The following is a 24,911-nucleotide window of genomic DNA, read 5'->3' as shown; positions in this document are numbered from 1 at the left end:
AATTGTTTTACGATAATACCACTTACTTACTTGGTAATCATCGTTTTTATTTTCCTAATTATAAACTATTTGACGAGATATTAAGGCTATTCATTTTTTAAAGTTTGTAATTGAATTGAAATTAACCGGTAGCTAATTAATTATTATTTCATTGGGAATGTTTTAATGGAAAGTTTTATTAAATAAAAGTATCAATATTAAAATTTTATCTTTCTTTTACTCGGAAATTATTATCATTGAACACAGCCTGCAGCGTGGTACAGTTAGGTAAAATTGAACGGTCGTTAAAGTTCAATTGGCTCGCTAATTAATTTTCACGTGGATACTCGTTACTTCCCCGTGGGCCGATTGCGATCTATATCTCTGTCTACATTTCTTCTTTATCATTTTTTTGGTCCATTTACTCTCTTTTTTCCAATTATTTGTTTATCAAACAATGAAATTCATTGATTACAGTAATCGATGCTTCATTTTCAGTGGAATTAATTAGTGCTACTAATTAACAAAGGTCTGTATGAAACAGAATTTTTACCCTGTAAAGCTGTACTCGACTAATTATCTTGAAAATATTTTTGAGATAATTGAACTTAATTACAATTTTAAGGAAACTAAAGTAATTTTAATTTATTGTGATGCTTTTACATTAAAAATTTTTAAGGTTTTATAAATATTCTATTGTGACTAAAACCAGAAAGTCCGCAGTGGGCGGGAAATTCACTTGCTCATTAAAGTAATTTTTTTACTTCGTGTCTCACAAGCTTCGTGCTTCTGATTATGTGACGAAACCTTTACTTTAAAAGAATCTTCATTTATAATTATAATCATCTTCAATTGTTCTTGACTTATAGAAATTTATAAAAATGAATTCAGGAATTTCTAGGGATTGAAAGGGTTTTTTGTCACTGGATCACTGAGGATGCTGAGTTGCTATTTAGAATTCACTCAGATAATAATTTTTAGGACCATCCATAGAATTTACGCGCATATATTTTTGTAGATCCACGGAAAGAAAAATTGGTTCAAGTAAATATTTTTCTTCAAAATTTCAGTCTTGTTTAAAAATATTTACGTCTCTCATTTAAAGAAAATAATAACGGATAGAAATCGAGAGAATCTCCATTGAAAATTTTACACGACCTAATATTTTATTGTTTTCAAACGAGGTACTAATATATTTAAGCCAAGTATTTTTTTCTCGTGGTTTGATAAAGTTGACCCGAGTAAAAACAGAATTCCGCCGCACCACCGCCGCAACACCGCTGCACGGCTTTTTAAGCGCCGCACCACCGCTGCACTACAGCTGTGACAATTTTGGTTATTTTACAAGTGCCGTATCACCGCCGCACCACCGCCGTGACAAGTAAGGAATTTATCTATTCGCCGCACTACCGCCGCACCAGCGCCGTGACAAGTAAATAAATTTCTATTCGCCGCAACACCGCTGCACCACCGCTGCACCACCGCCGCACCACAGCTGTGACGCGCCCGGGTAAAAATAAATTTATTAATTTTTACGAAAAAATAATAAATTTCGTTCGACCGCCGCACCACCGCTGCACCACCGCCGCACCATACCACTGTTTGATGGTATATACATTGAAATAATATATTCGTTGATCATTCAAATAGCTTAACTAAATTTTTTAAGTTAAGTATGGCTTGCAGTACAGTTGGCAATGTTCGAGACTTCCATGCAGACGATCCAGGTTCGAATCCCATCACAGTTCAATTTTTAAAATTCTTTCAGAGTATTTCGATAGGCGTACCGCTTCTGTGCAACCCGAGGACGAAATTAAAAATCTACATCAACAATACGACTAAAAAAATCAATAATTTCGCGGTGCTTTGGCCTGATTTAAAAAAAATTTTTTTTTTTAATATTAGGCATTCGATTAAAAGGAGGTTGATCAATAGGTCTTACATAAAGATTTCTAGTCGCATTATTTATTAATTAATTATTGCGTGATAAATTAATTATGATACCATTTTTTGTGAAATTGTAGGTATGATTTAGCATTGGTGCGGCGGTGGTGCAGCGGTAGTGCGGCGATGCTAGGGGGAGTAAATTTTTAGCGTGCGGCGTAATAGTCCGCCAAACGGCGGTGGTGCGGCGGTCGAACGAAATTTATTATTTTTCCGTAAAAAATAATAATTTCATTTTTACTGGGGGATGCAAGATAATACCCTTTTTTTTTTTAGGAAATATCACATTATTTTAATTAGGTTATTACTTTACTTGGTTTAAAAATATATCTACATAATTTTTAATTATTAATCAGTCAATTTTTCTTAATTATAAAATGATAAAAATTTTTTATCAATAAGAATTTTTTTTTTACAATATATTAGAGATTACATGTATAGCCCACACAGAAAAAAAAATATATGCTACATATACGTCGCATGTATAAATATATACGTCACCTATATGTAGCATATATTTTTTTCCGCATATTTATTTATTTATTATGGTAATACAAATTCTAAAGAGGTGTGACAACACCTGTACACAAAACCGGTATAAAATGAATTCTTATAATTAGGATCAAAAACATAATAATAAAATACAGTGCCAAGTAATTAGGCTGTCAATAACCATTAATATTATAATCAGATAACTTACAGCTAACAATTGAGCGTTTATATCCAGCTAGTAAAATTTTTTTAAACAGTTTTTAAGAACAATTCAACATTTTCATAGTATTCGATAATTCATTAAAACTATACGGAAAGAAATTTTCTTTAGAAATTACTGTTAAATTCACTGTAATTGTGGAACATAATACGGCACTTTTCTTTATTACCATTTGTGAAATAAAAATTGCGAAAAAATTAATTTACTTTGTGGTAGACTTCATAAAATTTACCGAAAAACGAATAAAATTCACAGTAGACTACAGTAAAATTTGTTGAAAAAAAAGTTAAAAATTATCTCACTTACAGACAAATGTTTATGTCGTGCCATTCGTCCCACAATTACCGTGAATTTAATGGTTATTTTTCAAAAAAATTTTTTTCAGTGTAGAAAATCGAGCGCGCTTCGGTCAAAATGATTATTATCGACAATTTAATTAATCAATATTTTTACAAATTTTATTCATTGATATTTAACCGTTGCCATAGTAACCGTTGCTATGGTAACTGTTGCTATCGTAACTGTTGCCAAAATGTTTACCATAGCAACAAAAAGCGACAACAATGAAAATATCACTTCAACTTTTTAATAAAGGATATTTAATGGCTACATAATAGGCATTTTTAGTACGGATAGTTTTGATAGTTCTAGGAAGTACTATCAACCTAGATCTCGTATTAGTTAACCGTTCACAGAAAAAAAGATTTCTTAACTGGAGAATAAAATTCTTGGCTCAAGTAAATTTTCGGGTGCCCGAAGGAAGACCGAAGTTGCCTTGGCCGAAGTAAAAATTTTTCTTGAAATTCTATTCTTGGTGGAAGTAATTTTTCTTAATTCAAATTATGATAAATACTTGATACAATAAATTTTTATATTGGATCAAGATTTTTAGATACTTTAGGGAAGCAGCGCCACCTACTTCAGCTGAGAAAAAAATTTTCTCACCTTGAGAAAATTTTTCTCTTGAATATTTGATACCCATTTTAGATTGTTTTAGCACGCAATTATACATATTGAATGAAAGAAAATGGTTCAATATTATTTGATCTTCCCATTTGACATATTCGTCAATAAAAATATTAATGAAAATTTATTATCGAGATATTTAATTTTTTGGAGCAAGAGAAAAATTTTCTCAAAACAAGAAAATTTTCTTGATTTAAATAAATTGTCTTGAATCAAGATACGTATTTCTTGAAGCAAGAGAATTAATTTTGTTGGAATAAGTGAAATTTCTTGTGCCAAAAAAAAATTTTTTTTTCGCCCAAGAAAATAATTAGCAAGAAAAATATTTTGTTGGTTCAAGTGAACCATTCTTTCTGTGTTCAGAATAAAGAAATTTACAGTTTTATTGTAGCATGTCAGAGCATTAACAATGAATGTGTCTTTTATTAATAAAGGCGTTACATCATTACATAAACGCATTTTGTTTATAAGTTTGTTTTGTAAAGTGGCTACATGTTTAACGGAAATGTCATATGCCCCACCCCAAGTGATAATACTACATGAGTATGTGCATATACATACATGTTTTTTCAGTGTGAGAGTTATTACAATTATACACTCGACAATTTTTCTTATATAACAATAATTTTTCTGTGATGATGTCAGAATCATTTTATTTAATAAATAATTTTCTATTTATAAGAAATTAGTCATTGTTTAATATCTTGATTATTTTATGAACAAATTATCAGACAAACACTCTAGGGTTACCTAGTTAATAAAAATCATCAATTCTCCTTACGTTTGTTTGATAAATCTTTATACCCAGTAGTTATTAATTATATTGGATTTCTTTCTAATAGAAATTGTATTTATTTATGACTTACAATAATAATTAAACGTGAAGACGGTCTTCTGACCTAAATAATGAAAACTTACAAGTGTCATTAGTAATACAGCTGTTTCTTTCTAATGCGCTATATATCTGGTGTTGAAATTTTTATTTATCCCAAAAAAATGTTTCTCGATTCGAAAATTATATTATATTAAGTTAAAAACTAATAATTTTGAATCAAGCAAAAACAAATTTTGAAATAAGAATTTAGAAATCAAAAAAAAAAAAATTTTTGAAACAATAAAATCGGCTTTCGTACTACGAATTTTCTTAGTTCAAGAAAATTTATCTAGAATAAAGTTATTTTTTTATGTGTATTTCATAAGAATCAAAGTGTTTGATTGCACAACTTTTATCAATAGTTTGTCATCGGATCCCAATGAAATTCGATATCTTTATTCTTCGGAGGATTGCATTGATCTAATTTCATAGCGGGTAAATCAATTTAGATTGATAGGACGGATGAAAATTTAAAATTGTCCTTACAAATATACAAATACAGTGATTTTGGTCTGTTAAAAATTTTCCTAGGTTGTTAATTTATTCCTTAAAAAAATTCAAAAATTTTCGTTTCGTACTATGGCGGAGGTACTATTGGATGTTCGACTCTTCGATAGATTGATGTTAGAAGCAGGTTTGATTTTAAAAAAATCGAACTCCGTAAAGCTTTTTGAATTTAAAAAGTCCTCAAATTAAAATTTTGCTGATCAAAAATTTGAAGATGATTTTATAACTTTTTCTACATTAATTTTTTTTTTTTTTAACGAATCGAACGTAGAAAAGTTATAAAAAAATTTTGTCAATACGTCAATTATACGATACTTTCTATAACTGTTCAATTATATATATAACTATCGACGTTTTCTTGGTGTCGCGGTTGTTTAAGAAAAATCAGAAAATTTTCTGATTTCTCTACTTCATTATATATTTAGTCGGAAATCCAAGGTGATGGTCACTATCATCGCTATAAATAAAAAAACCTACAATTAATAATTTATCGAATAAAATATTCATGCTCTACTATATTGATTATTCTCTGTTAAAGTAATTACAGTTATAACTTTATATTAAAAATATATTTGGAGTGTTATTTTTGATAATATCTACTTACGAATTACTGTATAATTTCGTTCACCTTGATTGTGATATCATATATTAGCAAAAGTGAATAAGGAGTTGAGAAAAATTTAATGACTCTCGAATCGAACTAATTATGTATTAAGTAATTTAATTATTGGATAATTTCTAAAGTAACGTCTAATATTTTGACTTATTAAATTATCGAATATAGAAACATTGAACGGTACTTTAACCTTAATTAATCAATTTGATTTGTTGGGTCTTGACTAGGCTTTATTTAAGACTGACGGAGTCGATTTTTTTAATTTTTTTATCAATTATACACTGATAGAAGGATTTGTTTATAGTTAAAAAGATTTGTTAATATTTAACAAATCATTTATTAGAAGCCATTTGTTAGGCCTTAACAAATATTTCTTAGTATTTAAAAAGATTTATTAATATTTAATAAATGAATATCAGATTTATTAAATACAAACAAATCATTTTAAATACTAAGAAATATTTATTTAATATTAAAAAATGGTCTCTAATAAATGATTTGTTACATATTAAAAAATATTATTTAATACAAATAAATCCTTCTATCAGTGTAATAGAAAGACACCGAATTACGCATCCATTTGCAATCGGAAACTTCATGCTGTAATTCTGAAGCTAAAAAAAAAAAAAAATTATCTCGTTGTGTTAAGTTTTGCGGGCGTAATCGTGTTAAATATACTCATACAGATATCCGGACAAGCTCGGAAATTTTATCTCAATCAGTTTTTTTTTTTTTTACACTTAATAAGGTAAAGTACCCAGTATTTGAACACTTAAAAAAATGAGACCAGTACTTGAACAGACTTTTCGAAATGTTGTAATACAAAATTCGTATATTTATTATGAGTAATATATGCATGTTATAATTATTCAAAGATACTGTAATTGATTTCTGTAAGTTATTTCAATTATAAATCAAAACAATTATATTTTTACTAACTTAAAATTTAACATGTCGAGAATAGCCGATAGATGCTATTTTTTAAATGAAAAAAAACTTAAACCGTAAACCGAATAATCAGTAAAAAAATCGGTTTATCATAATTTTAAGTAAAAAAAATTGTACCACCTAATGAAATAGTCTTTTCTAAATATTACATATTTTTTGCAAAGACATAAACTATAATTTTTATATTAAATTTTAGCATGTAATTGTACCTCCAAATTTTCAAAGCGGTACCCAGAACTTGAACAACCTGGGACCGTATAATTTTAACAGCACTCTCACCTCCAATAGGTTTATAAACTAGTGATTAGCATTGTGATTTGTATTAATTACTGCAAATTAAAGAAGTTTTATAACTAAAAATTAGTGTCGTTAAAAATTATTGAACGTTTTGAATTGAGTTTTTTTGATTTATAATTGAAAATTTGTTTTGCCATTCATAAAAAATGTAATTATAAAATTAAATAAAAATATTTCTCATTTTTTGATGAACATATTAAATATCCATAGTATTATTTTTAATATTATTCAATAATATGTAATAATTCTTTTAATATTTCAATAAAACGTTGAAAATTTTTACTGTGCCTATTGCCATATATTTAATTAGTTCAACTACTGCTCCCGAAGTGTTCAACTACTGCGGCTTGTCAGAATTGATTGTTCAACTACTACTCCTTTCATAGTCTATCTTAAAAATGTTGTCAAAATATAAATATTCAATTATCTTTGTTATTTTGCGCTTTAATCAATTCAAAATTGTTTATACTATCATGAAAATCACTAATTTGAACTAATAGTTACATCTTTATTTATAATAATTGACTATTAAAAATATTAAATGCATTATAATGAGTGTATTTATATTATTTTATAAGTGAAATATCAATAAAAGAGAGACATTTTTAATTCAGATAATAGCTTGATTTTGGTAAAGCAAAAGTAGAGCTTTACCTCAAGCGCTTTCGCGCTATGAGGTGTGTAATAAATGTGAATTATGAATAAATGAAATTAGAAGATATCATTTTATAATGAATATTTTCGTGGATTTTAATATTTCGGGGGTCACAGAATCTCATACAGGTTTTTCGAACAATGTAGAGGATTATGAAGTATATATTAAGTGGTATGCTGATGTAGTGAAATTACTCGAGATTTTATTCTATAAACAGCTTTACCAATATATTTCACTAAGTTTATTAATTTAATAATTGACCAATAGTTTTGTCGGGGGTATCCCCACGTGCACATACCGCACGTAACAATAATGGGTAGTCTACCGACAGGTCAATAGCATCGAGAAACTCGAATTTACTAACCGCAAAGTATAAAACGTCAGTTGCACGTGGTGTTTTGCGCACCTCCGATGAAATTGCAAACACAACCGCAACTATTTCTCGCCACTTGTGACATTCTCTACCTCACTCGACCATTACTTACGCTTCGATACTCTCTTCACTTCCAGTGAACCACTATATTTTCGGTAGCTTCAATTCAAATATATATGTGTATATGTATATGTATGGTATCATAATTTCAATAAAATAGAAATACACTGGTATTTTTTTATAAGTGCCGTTTTCAATTTTTATTTTATCACTAAATATTTGGATATGAATTCACAAGTGTGATATATATTATCCCCTGTTTTATTTTCTTCAATAGCTCGATACTGAATTGATTTAGTGGGAAGAGTGCTGAAAGTTTAAGATTGCTTGACGCGTAACATAAATATGAAACCACTTGTATTTATTATAAATGTAAACTATAAACTTCACTGACATTATGTATGCTGTTACGCTGTCTTGTCTTGTTTGTTGAAATACTTCCGGTTTTAGCTACTAAAAAAATTACGAAAAGTTCATTAAGATAATTTTTTTTTAAATAATTAGATCACTTTTTCGTTTGAAACTTGACAAAAGAAAAAGTTAATAAAAATTTTATTAGAGTAAAAGAACCAAATATTGACCAGAGAGCATAACAATTTGATTAAAAAAAATCTCGTAATTTAATTTTATATTCACTACGTAAATATCAATTTTTAATTATGCTTGCAGTAAAAATTTGCGCATGCACATAAACGTATGCAGTTGTTATAAAAAAAAAAAAAAATAAATAATTTTGTGCCCAAATATCAGAAAGTTTTAAAATTAGTCGTTAGAAATCAACTTTGCTGAGTTTGGTAAGTTCATTTATGATCAGTTTATACAAAATTCAATACTTCATAATCAATAAATATTTGTCAAAACAATTCAATTTCGAAGATTAATTATTAATAATTTTTGTTACAAAAACAATATAATAAAAAAATAATACTCTGGTTAACAATTGCTGTTGTAAATTAATCAATATACTTAATATTAGTATGCCTTCAGCCATTGATTTCAATATGAGTACTAAAATTAATATTGTATCAGAGTAGAGAACAACTAACAACAGTAATAAAATTATAAACATTTTAGTGAATGGATTACTTAATATTGAAACTATTATAGATTAAAAATAATTTATTTATAAGTCTAGTAAGCATAATACTACTGGTCAGTATTTGGAACACAGGCGGTCAATATTTAGTACGTAATGGTCAGTATTCGGAGCAATCGGCTGTAACGTTGATTATTACAATTTAATGTTCATTATTATGTATTTTATAAACCAAAAACTATATTATAGTTTGAAAGTTAAAACTATAACAGAAAGCATAACACTTGTTTCAGCTCATAAACTACTCTGATGAATTTACAAATAATGTATTTATGTTCTAAACTAATTATTATCTAATAATTAGAAAACTATTATCTAAACTAATCAATATTTGGAGCCTTCACCCTACAGAAATTCTAAGTTTGAAAATTTTATAACAAAATCGGTTATGTCAATCTTGAGATATCATATACGACAATTTTAAAAAAGTAGTTTCGTCTTAAAATTACGCACTTAAAATTGCTGTATAACTTCGATAATATTTAAATTTTTGAATAGCTGAGCACTTGAAATATTCTTCAGATTATAAACAATTTATGTAGCAAATAAAATTGATTTCTTGGAAATTTCAGGGTGGTGAAATGTTAGCGATTTTGATTTATAATCTGATTACATTAGAAACAAAAGTTTAAAAATTTCATTAGTAAACGTAACAGCTTTCACTTTGCGAGTCATGAAACATGCGGAAATAAAAGCAAGAAAAAAAGGTTAATATTGACATTAATAAATGTAGAATTGGTTTATTGGTTATTGAATGATTTTCGATTTAAATTATATTGGAAAAGGGAAAGGTGTCAAAGAGAATTTAATGTCTGGTATAAAGAAACGTAAGAAGATGTAACATTATCCTGACCAGGAGGATTGAGTCTTTGAGACATTTGCTCACAGTAGGGTTCGAGTAAGATAGAGATTAGAAAAGGAGGAAACGGAGTAGGGTGGTATTTCTTTGGCGGCCGCGATTGTAACGTCGACATCCGAAATCCTTTTGGGCAGTCGTTTCCACCCGGATGTATCTAGAACCCCTACCCTGTCTTGAGGTCTTTTCTTTTCTACGGGCCGACGAATAAATCTATTACAGCAGAGGACGTTCTTTGTAGAGTTGTTGGTCGTCTAGATAGTTGGATGCTTGGGAGTTTGGGTCGAGGACCTGGAGAAAGAGACGAAAGCCAAAAAAGTAAAAGAGGTTTGGTATGTTGGCTATTGTTCAAATAGTCTATCTGACAATAAAAACCTATGCACGTTTTCTCAAACATTTCTCTATTTCCACCAGCAAATTCAAAGCCTACAGCTTAAAAACATAAAGAGAATTTTTTCCTTGTACATTTATAAATCCATTTATCTATCTTCATATTTTCTTAACTTTCTTGTAAAGCTATATATAGTTTACTTTTTTATGTTCATCGTTTTCCTTTTTGTTTTTATCTTTCTTCTCTCTTCAATCTATGTCTTCTTTGCTTGCAAACCCTCTTACTATCAGGCTGCAGTTACAAATGGAGCAAGAAACGTGTTTGTATTTGGAATCTGGCCAGATAATCCGCAGTAATAAATATCTGTGTGTACAGTGCCGTGTGATTGGTTTTATCTCATCGTGTAGATGTAACCCCCGCTACTTGCCAAAAGCTTTACCAGAATGAACCCAAAGAAATATCGCACAAAAAATACACCACTGAACCGTAAGGTGTTAATGAAATACTATAACAATGAAAACATTCTTTTACTTAATTTTATTTTACTTTTCTCTATTTAATTAAACATTTACGTTGGATAAAAAAAAAATAAAAAAGACGTAGACTGGAATTATTTTATTACAGAAAATTATAGAGGTTAGTTGGCTCAGCGTAAAATTAAGGCTACATTTGTGGCAGAGCATACTTAAGGAATTCAAAAACTAACTCACTTATTATATAACTGTTTTTATTCTTGTCAGGCTTGCTTTCTTCTGTCTTCATCAGCCCTTAGGTAAAGTATCGTTGAGATGTACACTAAACACAATTCCTTACAATGAATGCTGCTTGAATCCAAAAATCTTCGTCATTTGTAGCTTTAGCCCATTCTAATCCTTAAATTTAATTAGATTTAGGATATTGCACGCTTTAGCTCACCTTAAAAAAGTAATTGAACCATTCTGAGGATCAAGGAAAATAAAGGGAAAATAAGTGAAATTATAATAGAAAAAAATAATTTTTCAAAGCACTAATGCCTTCTAATTAATTCTTCCAGGTCAAGCTGAAGTTTACGCTTAAAAGCTTTTTTCATCGATCAAAAAGAGCTTGTAAATTTTTTTGTAATAAATTTGTATTTGCGGTGGTTCTTTCATGGTATAGTGTGAATAGAGAGCATTTACTATTGTCGAAAGATTGATACTATTGTCAAATCATTATTTACCGTGGAAATACTAGATTAAAAATGATTAATTTGATAAAATTTTACTAAAATGCTAATTTTTTTTTATTGATATAAAAATTCGTTCTTTTTTATTCTAATTTTTTTTCCGATTCTGTCGAAGAATTTTTTTTAATATAACAGAGAAAATTTGGGTAGTCAGAGAGTTTTACATGCTTTAAATGAGAAGTAAGCTTGAAAATCACGAATTTTGTTATTAAATATTTTGCTTTCTAAACTGTAAAAATTTCTAAAACTTCGAGATTTATTAGTACACGTTATTCTTAAATCGTACAAAAAAAAAAAAAATTAACAAAACATGTCGAAAAGTATACGGAAAAAACAATATTACACTGGATAACATTCCAGATTATACTCAGTAACATCTGTAGTGAAAAAAAAAAAATTTCAGATAGTAGCTAGTGTAATCCAGATTATACTGAGTGATATCTGGATTATACTCATTGTAATCTCCTATTTCACCCAGTAAAATCTCAGATTATACCGCGCAAAATTCCACTGGATATAATCCGAAATTGTATCCTATAGATTTTAGATTATACCCAGTGATATCTGCGCCATTTTCTTTCTAGCGCCTGCGCGTGAAGTGCTGTTTACAATTTGTGAATAATAGTCAATTGTCAGTATATTAAACATTAAAAAATATTATCGGTGCATTAATTAGTGTGTGATTTTTATATTTTGTACTATGTAACAATATATTTTGTAGCCGTTATAATCATTAAAATTACAAGGTATGTAATAATAGTGTACAAGACGTATGTTTTTATGTTTAGACTTTTGACAATAAGATCTAACCGGTTTATAGTCATATGATAATGCTGAGTGCGCAGGCGCTAGAAAATAAATCGCGGAGATATCACTGGGTATAATCCAAGATTTTACTGAGTATAATCCAAATTCTACAGGATACAATCTCGGATTATATCCAGTAAAATCTTACACGGTATAATCTGAGATTTTACTGGGGGAAATGGGAGATTACAATAAGTATAATCCAGATATCACTCAGTATAATCTGGATTATACTAGCTACTATCTGAATTTTTTTTTTCACTACAGATGTTACTGAGTATAATCTGGAATGTTATCCAGTGTAATCTTGTTTTTTTCGTGTAGTTGAACGGAAGAACTACCTTAAAATTAACAATATATGCTTCCATGGTATATGATAAACATTCTGTAATAAAGATAAATTACTAGTGAATAGATCTAACCCAAAAATGTCGTTATGTTCAAAAGTCTCAAACATAGAGACTATACACAGATCATATTTTTGTATGGTGCAGTAAAGAGAAGTCTGATAAATCGGCTTTTGACTATTATTTATATATTTATTATTATGGACTATTCATGGCTTATGAATATGATTTACATCAGTTTTCAGATTAGTAACGCAACGAGTATTGGAATTATATTGGAACGGGTTTTGTATGCGAAAACTATAATATGAAATAAAAATTGTTAAGCTGAAATTCAAAGTATAGTAGATGTAATGTATTTTTTGTATTCTTATTCTAGCTGATAGTATTAGTATCAATAGATGGATATTTAATGTGTTGATATTAACGTTGCGCAACAAAAATCAAGTACTTTTTATTTTCGAATCTCTCATGAAAATATATTAGTTTATCGGATTTTAAGGACGTTTCTAAGGAGCAGTTGTGCTTAACTTTCCAAAGCTTCGCTCTATATAAACTACCATGACCACGTGGATGTAGTTTTAAGAAAAAATAATTCAATTGTCTCTCGCCAATTCTTTTTGAATTTTAAAAAGTGACACAAATCTAGGCTATATATTGGTAATGCAGTCTTTAATGAGTTCTTTTTTTATGATTCAAATTTTTTATGAACTCAAATAAAAAAAATTAGAAAAACGGTTCACCCTAAAGGCCATCCCTGAAACTTCCCGCTAATTCCATTCCTGGGTGCTTAAAATTGTACTTATGACATTTTTGAGATTTTTGAGCTCAAAATATAATTTATGTTATATTTTGAGCTCGCTGAGTTCAAAGAAATAATATTTCTATGCATTTGAGCTCTCCCAGCTCAAAAGTCTGATAGAAGTTTCATAGAACACTATTTTTGGAATTTTCAAACCGCAATAACTTTTGAATGGATCAACCAATTCTCACGTGGTTGACGGCATTCGACGCAGTTTTATCATCCTCATAAGTTATTTTCAGGTTTTAATTGATCGAACCAAAAATTTCGGAGTAATCCCGAAAAAACACTTTTTCGTTTTTCTTTCGTTCACGATATCTCTCGAACGAATCAACCGATTCGACCAGCTTGGTGGTGATCGACGTGGTTTTTCAAGCTTAAGGGCGGATTAGTTTTTGAAGTTGATCGATAAAGCCGTTTAAAAGTTATTCCAAAAAAAATTTTTTTCTTATTTTTTTTGAGATTTTTCAAAATTTCTCAAAATCTATCGATCCGAATCGGTTCAGATTCACAAGAAATCTAAGCTTGAAGGAACTCTTTAGAACGCCGTTTAGTAGATTCCGATTATTCTTAAAAAAATCTTTAAAAAAAATTTAAATTATTTTAAGATGGGCTCACAGCGACAGAGCCCCGGAACATTAAAACGGAACGTCTTAAAAAAGTCTTAAAATTGTCAGGTAATAATTTTTTAACAATTTTAAATTCAGTTTAAAAACATCTTACTAAAAAATATTGCGGTTAGAAAGTCGTAAAATCGTCTAAAATATGTCTAAAAATTAATTTTCACAACAAATTCGAGAACCAAATTTTCAAAAATCTGCTCGGAATTTTTTTTTTTTTGGCGTCTTAAAAGAGTCTTAAAATAGTCTTAGTTTGTGTTACGTTTAAGATCTTAAACGAACGACAATTTTAAGACGATTTTTTTTTACACGTGTAGTGACAACATCGCGGGGGTAGTTAGGGAAGCTTCCTATGACCTTAAAACGTCGAGATCTGATGAAAACTCGATTTTTGCAAAACGGGGTGAAAACAATAACTTCCCGATTTTTGAAAATCTTCGATTTTTGAAAATCTTTGATTTTCTTAGCTGGAAGTTAAAAATATTATCCGCAGAAAATTTAAACAAGCTTTAAAATTGAATTGTAAATAAAATTAATTTCTTGTAATTAAGTTATTATTGAAATTATTTTTTTAATTTATTCTTGTAGTGCACAATAAATAATAATTTCTTTTTTTATTAATGTTTGATTTAAAATTACTAAAAAATTCAAAATAGTGTTGAGGTCGTTAGTGAAAACTTGAATATTAAAACTTTACGTTGATCAATTTACATATAATATGAGCGTTTAGGGCATGCAGATTTGGATTTACAAAAAATTTTTTTAGTAACCGTTCGCCAAAAAACATTTAAATTGAAATCAATAAAAATTTTTATTTTATGTAATAGTTTTAGGATGAAGTGAGCGCTTTAGGCATGCATATTTGGATTAACCAAAACTCTTGTTTTTATTTTCGCAAACAAAAATTCGCTATGTTGAATTTACGTCGATTTACTTCGATTAAAAAAGCAATTTAAAGCGATTACCTCAATATACAGCGTATTGAAATGAAATTATTTTCAAACGTTTCAAATAGCTTTTTAATTAAGATAAATCAATCGGCGTTTTTCATCCATTAAAAATTTTTTTCACATGAATACAAAAATTAAATTTAAAAATTTTCTCACAACTCAAAGATGCTACATATTTATTAAATCAAAGTTATTTCTATCTAATAGGTATATAATGAAACGGCAATAAAGTGGTCAGGGTGCTAAACATAGTAATTATGGAAGACCGTACAGATATCTGAAGCATTGCTTGCAAAATTCCATCAATGGGTTGTAGGATCTCGTTCCGACGTCAACTTATCGCTAAAGTTGCTTGATACCACGTACTCAACCACATTACACCAATATAGATATAGGACTCAACGTGAAATAGTATACTACTAAGCTAAAGCTGGACGTATGAAAGAGATGACGGAACCTACGAGTGAATTGAGCCGAGTGGAATTTTCTCTTTCAAGCTGAAATTTCCGTCTCTTTGTCTCTCTTAACTAATAAAATAAAATTTATGAGCTTATATTTAATATCCATGGCTTAGTATAAGTAATATTATCTCCAGCATTCTGTTTTTGTATGCATACGGTACACAATTGAGCTTTAAGTCGTTATCTTATTATTTATATCGAAAAAAGCCGTTTATTTATTGCCCTTTAAATTTTAGTTTTTTAAACTATTTGTGATTAACAATTGTGAGCCTCTTTTTCCTCTAATTTCTTACGCTCTTTTATGCTGCATGCTTTAAGTTTTCCAAACTTGAAATATACATACCCATGTAGGAACTACCAGAGTTGAATGACGGGGCCTTGCCTGGCCCAGTACTGGGCAACCAAGCTTGGCGCACCGGTATTGGCCCATGCTTGGGCCAAGACTGGGTAATCAGCCTTGGCCAACTTAATGATTACCCGAGACTGGGCCAAAACTGGGCAACCAAGCCTTGGCCGACCCAATGATTACCTAAGCGTTAGCCAAAACTGGGAAGCCTAGCCATGGCCGTTGAATGGCAACCCAGACTTGAGCCAGAATTGGGTAACCTAGCCTCGGCCATTCAATGGGAAATTCAAACTTAATTAATCATTAAGTAATAGAATTTGGAACAGTAAATATTTATTGTTTAACGAATATTTTGACCATATCGTCAAAATTGATATGGTCTTAAAAAAATTAAAATATAATAATTTACAGTTGAATTTTTTATATTGATAATTTTAAAGATTAAAATTTAAAATAAGATAAAAAAAATGTATAGACCGATGTACAAAGTCTAAAGTAATGTAAACTTGACTCTTGCATTTTTTTAACTAATAAACATTTGTAAAAAATAGTTAATTTAAAATTAATAATTTTCACCAAAACACAATATTAAATAACATAAATTATATAAATAAACAAATATTAAATCGTCACCACATAGATTTAGCTTATAAGAATGATGAGATGTACAATAACTTTCCGGTCATACGGTGTAGGGGTTAGTTATCTGGCTAGCAATCGCGCGGCTTGGGTTCGAGTCTTGATTAGAGCGAATGCGATTTTCACTTTATTTCTATAATTATAATTATAGATCGCTATAGCGAAAGTTAGGTTCAAATAAAAAGTCAAACGGTCTAAACTTGCATTAGCTCTGCATCAAAATTAAGATAAAAAATGACACTTAAAAAATTCTTTTTTTATTATTTTATATCAAATGGCTTGGGCCAGACTTGAAAATTAAATGTGGCCCAATCCTGGTAACCAGGCTTGGGCCAGTGTTATCATTCCAGACTTAAACCAAGACTGGGCCAACTCTGGTTTATAAGCCTGACCAAGCCTGGTATATAGTTGGACCAAGCCTGGGTCCGCCATACTTTCTTACATGGTAGTTAGATGAATCATACATACGTTGTTAAAATTAAAAATTGATGCATTTCATTGAGCATAAGATAATTAGCATCGAAAATATTTCTTTTTGTATAGACAGCATAAGAGAAGAGTGAGGTAATATGTCAGATTTTTATTTTTTTTTGAGTAGAAAAATTTTAACGTGTTTAAAATAGAACTTTAAAAATTTAATCTTATAATTTTTTATCAAATTTCTGCAACAAACTGTATTGCAAAACTCATCTCAAAACTGTTTTGTTCAATAGTAATTAATTTATTTTGATTATTAATTTTTTTTTTCTTTTAAATTGGATTGAGTACACGGAGAAAAAAAAACGGCACTGGTTTCTATTTTGTACAGTCCTCAGTAGTGTTTTATAAGAAAATGAGGTTAAAATCCTTTGGATAGTAGAGAGCGCTGTATAAAAACTACCCTTATTAAAAAAAAAGATTTAAAACAATTCAACCCATGCAAAATGGATATCGATATATTTGTCAAGTTAAATCGTTTTTGATCGCTTTGAGCCATTTCGAATCGTTTTAAATCTTTTTTTTTTTTTAATAAGGGTACTGGCTACTGTCTGCACATTACTGTATTGCGCGTTGACACTAACGTGTCTCATACAGCACGTTCTTCTGTTTATAAACATTTTTCTTGTTGTTTTATTTTCTCCGTGTACGGCTGATTGTATACTTTGTCGTATAATCAGCTGGTTAGCTGTTATATTAGTTCTTTCTTTAATTCACCGCTCAGAACGCTATCAGCTGCTTGACAAAAATACTGTTTGCGGGAAAATTTTTAAATGAAATTAAGGATTCAAATATGAACAGTTAAAATTTCAATAAAACTTAGATGGATAATTTTTATGGAGATTAGTTACTAGAAATTTATTTATTATTTATGATCGTTATTACTACATTTAGTTGAAGATATTAAATTTTAGTTTTTTGTCATATTCTCTATATAAACTCTTTGTATTCTGTCTTTTATTTATTTCGCTTATTATTATTGTAATAAATGAGTATCAAAGGCAGAAACAGTTGGATTAACTAATATTTTATTTAACTTTTTACTATTATTCAATAATATCAAAAATCAATAAACTTAAAAGTATCAAAGGCTCTTAACCTTTTTTTTTAGATTCTTATATTATTTATGTGACCCAGATGGACCTTTCTTATCTTTACATCTCTGTGTACTGTTGAACATCGAAAAATTACATTATTGATTCGGGAAACTTAACTTCGAAGAGATAATCGTTAAATCGGAGAGTCTTGTTCACTGCATATTTTATTACGGGCTATTTATGCAAATAAATACTATTGTTTAAATATTTACTTGACTTATATCCGATTTATTGTCATTAATTTTAATTAAAAGATAAATCCTGGTTATTAAGAATACTTAGTATGGCAAGAAGTAATTAATTTGAAAATTGTAATTTAAAATAAATTTTTTATTAAACAATTTATTAATACAAAATTAGGCAAGCAATTAGATTGGAATTACTAACTAAGGTAAAAGCCCCCATTATTGATACAATGAGAGTGATCATGAATATATTAATTTTTTTATCGTGTTTCAAATCAATATTGTCAACTTTTTTTTTATAGGATACCTTAATCACTGTTTTTACTTATATAATTTAATCAACTAACTTAAATAGTAATAAATTTAATCATTATTATATCAACTTAAAACCAACAGGTCGAATGTATGTATTATTGACAGCGCAAAAAATTCAAGGAGCCGATTATTGACATGCCATTGACCACATTATCGACAAGTCTTTTATTACAGTTAAATTGGTATTCAACATAATCATTTTTACTAACTTAATGTAAAACTATCAATAATTTTTATTATTTTGAAATTAGTTTAAATCCGAGCTTTTCTATATTTTTACCAGGTTTTTTTAGCAATTTTTTCTAGTCTCCAATACTTTGATTCTTATAAAATCACATGACAGTATGTAAACATTAATATGTTGATATGTATGTTGAGGGCGTTTGGTTACCACTATGGCCTATGTTGTCAGTTGACGCAAGTTAATTTTTGTGTCCCCATCATTGACATGCGCTATTTTAAAATTATTAAATATAAACAAATCCTTCTATCAGTGTACCTTGGAATTAAATTTTACTATTTTTTAATTTAAAAAATATGTAAAATTATCATGAAATATCAACAATTGTGATTATTAACAGATTTTAATAATGAAATAATAATATTAAATAGGGTGTCAATAGTAGAGGCCCTATCAATAATAGGGGCTTTTACCTTACAGAGAGCATTCTAATGTTCTGCTTACGTAAAATTTGCTCATAAGCTCCCTCTTCTCAAAGAGCATTCATAGAGATTCAGTCTAACTCTTCTCTCTCCTAATATAAGTACTTACGTAATTTGTGAACAGTCTTAACAATAATCTGAACTTATTTGTTTTCTGGCAACGGTTACTTAAAAAAAAGTCAAAGTTTGATGAGTAACTGTTGTATAAAATATTCGATGAAAGTAAGAATTTTTATAACCTAAGAGATCATTCTGCTTTGAAGTTTTTTTAATTTAATTAAAATTATTAAGGAGTTAGGGGTAGTCAGAGTTTTTAAAAAATCAATTATTTTTTTTTGCATTTTCGTTATGTGTAATATCTTAAAAATATTCTCTGAAAATTTCAAGTCGATCCGATAATTAGTTTTTGAGTTATTCGATAATTAACAAAAAGAGCTCGGGCACTTCAAAGCGCTCGGGAGCAGATAGCTAGCAGCAGCTTCAAGAAACCCCCTTTTAGGGTTCTATTGTCATCCTATTCTGGAATTATAAAAGCAGATCCTTACAAAAATACAACCATAAATAAAAAGGAATGTATAGGCCATGTTCAGAAGCGGATGGGGACTCGACTGCGCACTCTGAAAACTAAACAAAAAGGTCTTGGTGGTAGAGGTAGGCCTACAGGAAAAGTAATAAACGAATTAACTGTGTACTATGGTTTATCAATACGTCGTCATTGCGATTCTATTGAAGATATGAAATTTGCTATTATGGCAACTTTTTACCACTACGGTTCGACTGATGAAAATCCGAATCATGATATGTGTCCCAAAGGCGAAGATTCTTGGTGCTCTTACCAGCGCGCTGAAGCAAGTGGAGAGCTTGATACTTATACTCAAGATTATTATCCCTTACCTCCTGATGTTTTAAAAGCTATTAAACCGATTTACGACGATCTCAGTAATGATAATTTACTTTCAAGATGTGTAGGTGGATTCAATCAGAATAATAATGAGAGCTTCAACCAACTAGTGTGGAAAATATGCCCAAAAACCGTGAATACTAGTTCTACTATCGTACAAATTGCTGCATACATAGCTACTTGTATATTTAATGAAGGTACAACTTCATTATTAATGATTATGGATACCCTAGGACTTAATTGTGGGTCTAATTCCCATCGGTATGCTGAAAAATTGGATGCTGCACGTGTGAAAGTGGCAGATCAGCGCGCCAACGACAACACTCGGGAAGGCAGAATGCTTCGTAGGCAACAGCAAATTGATGTTTTGGAAACTTCCACAATGGCTGAAGAACTATTATATGGCCCAGGAATAGATGACTCGATGTAAGTAATTTAATAATTCGTATTTCTGTACGTGAATCTAGTGTGAAACTTCAAACGCGTTTTTCTCAAAACTATGTTTTTTGAACTGGTGACAACTGTAACTCGAAAACCGCTCAGTAGATTTTAATAAAATTTATACAGCTTTTAGAATACATAATAAACTCGGGCCTGATCGAAGGATTTTTTTTTTTTTTCAAAAATTTCGATTTTTTAAGACCAATTAACTGTTGATTTTTTCCCAAAAATCTAGACAAAAATTTCCTGAGGCCGCCATTTTGTTAATTTTTGAAAAAAAAAATCCTTCGATCAGGCCCAGGATTATCTATTTATAAAACTAATTTTTTTCATCCGATTGATTTTAGATGAATCTCCAAGGACTTATGATTGTCACCGCAAGGACCTTTTTTTGGAACTGGGTCAACACAGACAGCTATAATTTTGGAAATTAAATTTTTTTTTTTTTTAATTTTCGTGACTTCAAGTCAAAACATTGTATAATAATGCCATATTACTACTTTTGTAAAATAACATGATTTAATAGCAAAAAAAAAATACTGAAAATTCTCATTTTTTCGTGCTTCTGACTACCCCTAACCCCTTAAAAAAAAAAATCTAATCTAAAGTCAATCAGCGACACCAGCACCATACGAAATCCTTCAGTTTTTTAAAAAATTTGATTTTCTTCTACTTGAGCTTTTTTATTTACATAAATATAAACATCGCTTAAAAATATAGTTACAGTGGTCCGATCACTTAGAAATTTAAACATAATACTTTGAGATATATGTATTTTCGAAAAATGTAAAAAAAAAATTTATTTTAAAAGTTAAACATCAGAATGAACCTTAAAAAAAATGAAAAATTCAGAATATTCAATGTACTGCATACTCTTTTGTACTTCCAAATGTTAACTTTAAATAAACCCGCTTCTAGTGTCCTTTTACGACTGCTACCTTCCCTTAAAATTATTGAAGATCAAATAACCGAGTTACTCACTAGCAATGAAATTCTGTACTTAGAAAAGAAATATTACATATGGAGCTTGCTGGGTAGAAATTGTGATGGAAATATATGTCGAAAATAATTAATTATAATTAAACTAACAACAATTAAGACGTTATTTTTTAATCAGTTCAGTGCATCAATGATACGAAGCGAACGTAGTAAGAACCTTTCTTCATTAACATTTCTTCTTTGTTTTAGTTTACTTTTTTTCACAATTTACCAGTACACTGACAGAAGAATTTATCCATTTTTAATTTGAAAAAAAATTTATTTATTTAATACGACTAATGTTTTTTTAGTTTTAACAAATAATTTTTTGGAAGAAAAAAATTTTTTAACAGTTAATCAATATTCATTAATAATTAACAAATAGTTAAAAATTTGTTTTTTTTTTCGGTAAATGTGTTATTTACCGAGCGATCTGAAGACCGTTTACAAAAAAAATACCATATTTTTCTATAATATGGATACGATACACTAATTATTTTCACAGCGGAAAAAAATTCTTTAATGTTTAAAAAATATTGTTTTATTATTTATTTTATTTAAAAAAAAAAAAAACTATTAATCTGACTGATCTAATGGAATTATATTATCTATTCAAGTTAAGAGGTTATAAAAAGCTTTCAAGAGGAATTTTTATACCCACTTTTTATTAAATATTAAGTCAGATATCTAACGTTTTAAAATGACTTATCAACAGTTAATAAAGCTTATTAAATATTAACTAAATCTTCTATCAGCGTATAAAATGAATTTAAACACGATTTAAAAGATAAAAATCATCAATTTTTTATTTTTAGTCGAGAATAGTGCACTACAAAGCGCTGAGCGTTTGAGGTATGCAATTGGTAAAACAAACAATTGCATATATTCAGCGCGAAGCACTGTGGTATACACTAAAAAAAAAAAGTTTTTTCCACCTAAGAAATTTTTCCCTCCAGTAAAGAAACTGGTGTATACCTGTGTGAAGAATACCAAAGTTTTTTTCCTACACTACAAAGTATAGCGATTTTTAAAAAACTCGGTTTCTTCCTCAGCAAAATACCAAAATAAAAATATGGCCTTATAATAATTAATTATTATAAATTTATTAATTATAGTTAAATTAAAAAAAAAATAAATAAATTATAATAATTAAATTTAAGAAAATTTAATTAATTATAATAATTCAATCTAAGAAAATTAAATTAATTATTAATTGAATTATTGAAAAATTGAATTTTTAATTACTTTCAACGGTTTGATTTCTATTTTTATTTTATTAAATCAAATTTTTATAATGAACAACTCTTAAAAAAATAAATTAAAAAAAAACAATTACCTTCGAAGATATTTTGCAGAGATATTAAATCCCATTCGAGCTACTTTCTTCGTACCCAAGATCCATCCAAATTTTAATATCATTTGTAAAACAGCTAGGTAATTGTTTAATAAATAATAAATTAGTACGACTTTTCAATGATGTAAATAAACACGCCAGGACTGTGAAATTGGAGGGAAATCGGAGAATTGGTGGCGCCACTACTGCGGTTGCTATGGTAACGCAGCATAAAGTTTTAGCTCCAGGAAAAACTATGGTATTCTCAGGCGAAAAATACCAGTTTTTTTTTTTTATATTAAGAAACGTATATTGAATATAAAAAAACTTGGATAAAAATATTTTGTATTCTGGATGGAAAAAAAATTTTTTTTCAACATATTGATGCTATTTTGACGACTACTAATGCATAATCCAACCTATGTAATAATAATTCGAAATTGATCTACTTAACATACTTAATTGTTAATTCAGATCACAATTATAACTACGGTATGAACTCTTAGCTGAAATAGAATACTTGAATAGTATCGGACCATCGCTAAATTCAATTTATACCTCTTGTAGTTTAAGACGGAGCATGGTAACCGGAGATTTTAAAACTAGGTCGTAACATTTAATATTTTAACATAATCTATTCATTTTCTATCTCTTTTTTAGTTATTTGTTTAGATAACAATTTTTTACCGGTTTATTTTTTAAAGGCGGATTACTTTTAAATTTAGCTGGAACTGTTTTCATGGCAGAAGTTCCAGAAAGTATAGCCACGAAATGTTCTTTATTAAGTTACTTTTGAAAACACTATTCGCTTAAAAGTATGAGACCTAAAGGAAAAGGAGATGTTAGACGTAGGGTCAAAACGAGGCCAAATTTTTTTTTTCGCTATTTATGATAAATTAAAAAATTAAACTTCCGAATATTTTTAAATAAACGTTCATGTTTATAGGAATAGATGACACTTCATATATTTTTTTGCTAGAATAACAAAAAATAAAAATATTATAAAGTTGTAACCCAACTTGATATTCGAGGGTCGACGTTTTATCAAACATCAATGTTCTAAAGTCCTATTGAGTTAATACGAGTATTTTTAACTGCAAGTATATTGAAATCCGTGTGTGGGTATTTCGAAACTTTTCTCTGAATCAGCATGTTGAAATTCAGTTTAACAGCATTAATAGGAACTTTTTTTAACTAAAAATTGATTGATATTTTAGTAAGTAAGTAATTAATTAGTTTTTGAAATTAATATTTTTAAAAAATAATTATCTTTCTGCAGTAAATTGGAACTAAAAAACTAAATTCTAATTTTTCGTCTTTTCTATAAAAAATTTTTAGGGGTCGTACAAGAATTTTCAAATTTTCGAGAACTGTCAAAAATTGAATTTTCTTTCGTTAAAATTTTTATTTGTAGAAGTTGATAACAATTGTTTTTAACTTTCAAAGATTCCGCATTAATATTTGTTAATTTAAATACAGTAATATTAATTTTTTAATTTAAATTTTATTCATGCTTCTTGTCTTTTTTACTTTTTAACTTCCCGCTAAGAAAATTATTATTATTATTATTATTATTATTATTATTATTATTATTATTATTATTATTATTATTGTAATAATAATTTTTATTATAATTATAATCATAATTATTATTTTTTTTTTATAATTATAAATAACAGAAAATTTTTTTTTACTAGAATCGTAAATTTACAAGCATGTATGAAAAACACACATTCCATGCTTGTAAAGAAGGACTTTCTTATAAACTCCGCCGTCCATCTTACGGCATGAAACAAATTTTATTTTGTTTAAGAAATTTTTTATGAAAATTATTTTTATTCTGAGTAATTTTTTTTTTTCTGAAATTATAATTATAAATATTATTATTATTATTATTATTATTATTATTATTATTATTATTGTAATAATAGTTGCCGCAATGGTGTGTGTGTGTGTGTGTGTGTGTGTGTGTGTGTGTGTGTGTGTCCCTCTCACAACTTTTGAACGGCTTGACCGATTTGATCGTGGTTGGTGCCATTTGAAAGGGTTCGACTAAACTTAGGTTTTGAATACAATTTCAACCGATTCTGTCCGGTAGATTTTGAAAAATCTCAAAAAAAACTACAAAAAA

General features: G+C 28.6%; 1 protein-coding gene across 1 annotated transcript in view; it reads left to right on the top strand.

Annotated features, from left to right (window-relative positions):
* Positions 1 to 24,911, top strand: part of LOC123264241 (lachesin-like) — a 260,823-nt gene that overhangs the window by 579 nt on the left and 235,333 nt on the right. The gene's annotated exons all lie outside the window — the stretch shown is intronic.

This window comes from Cotesia glomerata, linkage group LG4 (assembly GCF_020080835.1).
Source record: "Cotesia glomerata isolate CgM1 linkage group LG4, MPM_Cglom_v2.3, whole genome shotgun sequence".
Classification (NCBI taxonomy): domain Eukaryota; kingdom Metazoa; phylum Arthropoda; class Insecta; order Hymenoptera; family Braconidae; genus Cotesia; species Cotesia glomerata.
The sequence above is the reverse complement of the archived record's forward strand: the minus strand, read 5'-3'. Positions and strand labels throughout refer to the sequence as shown.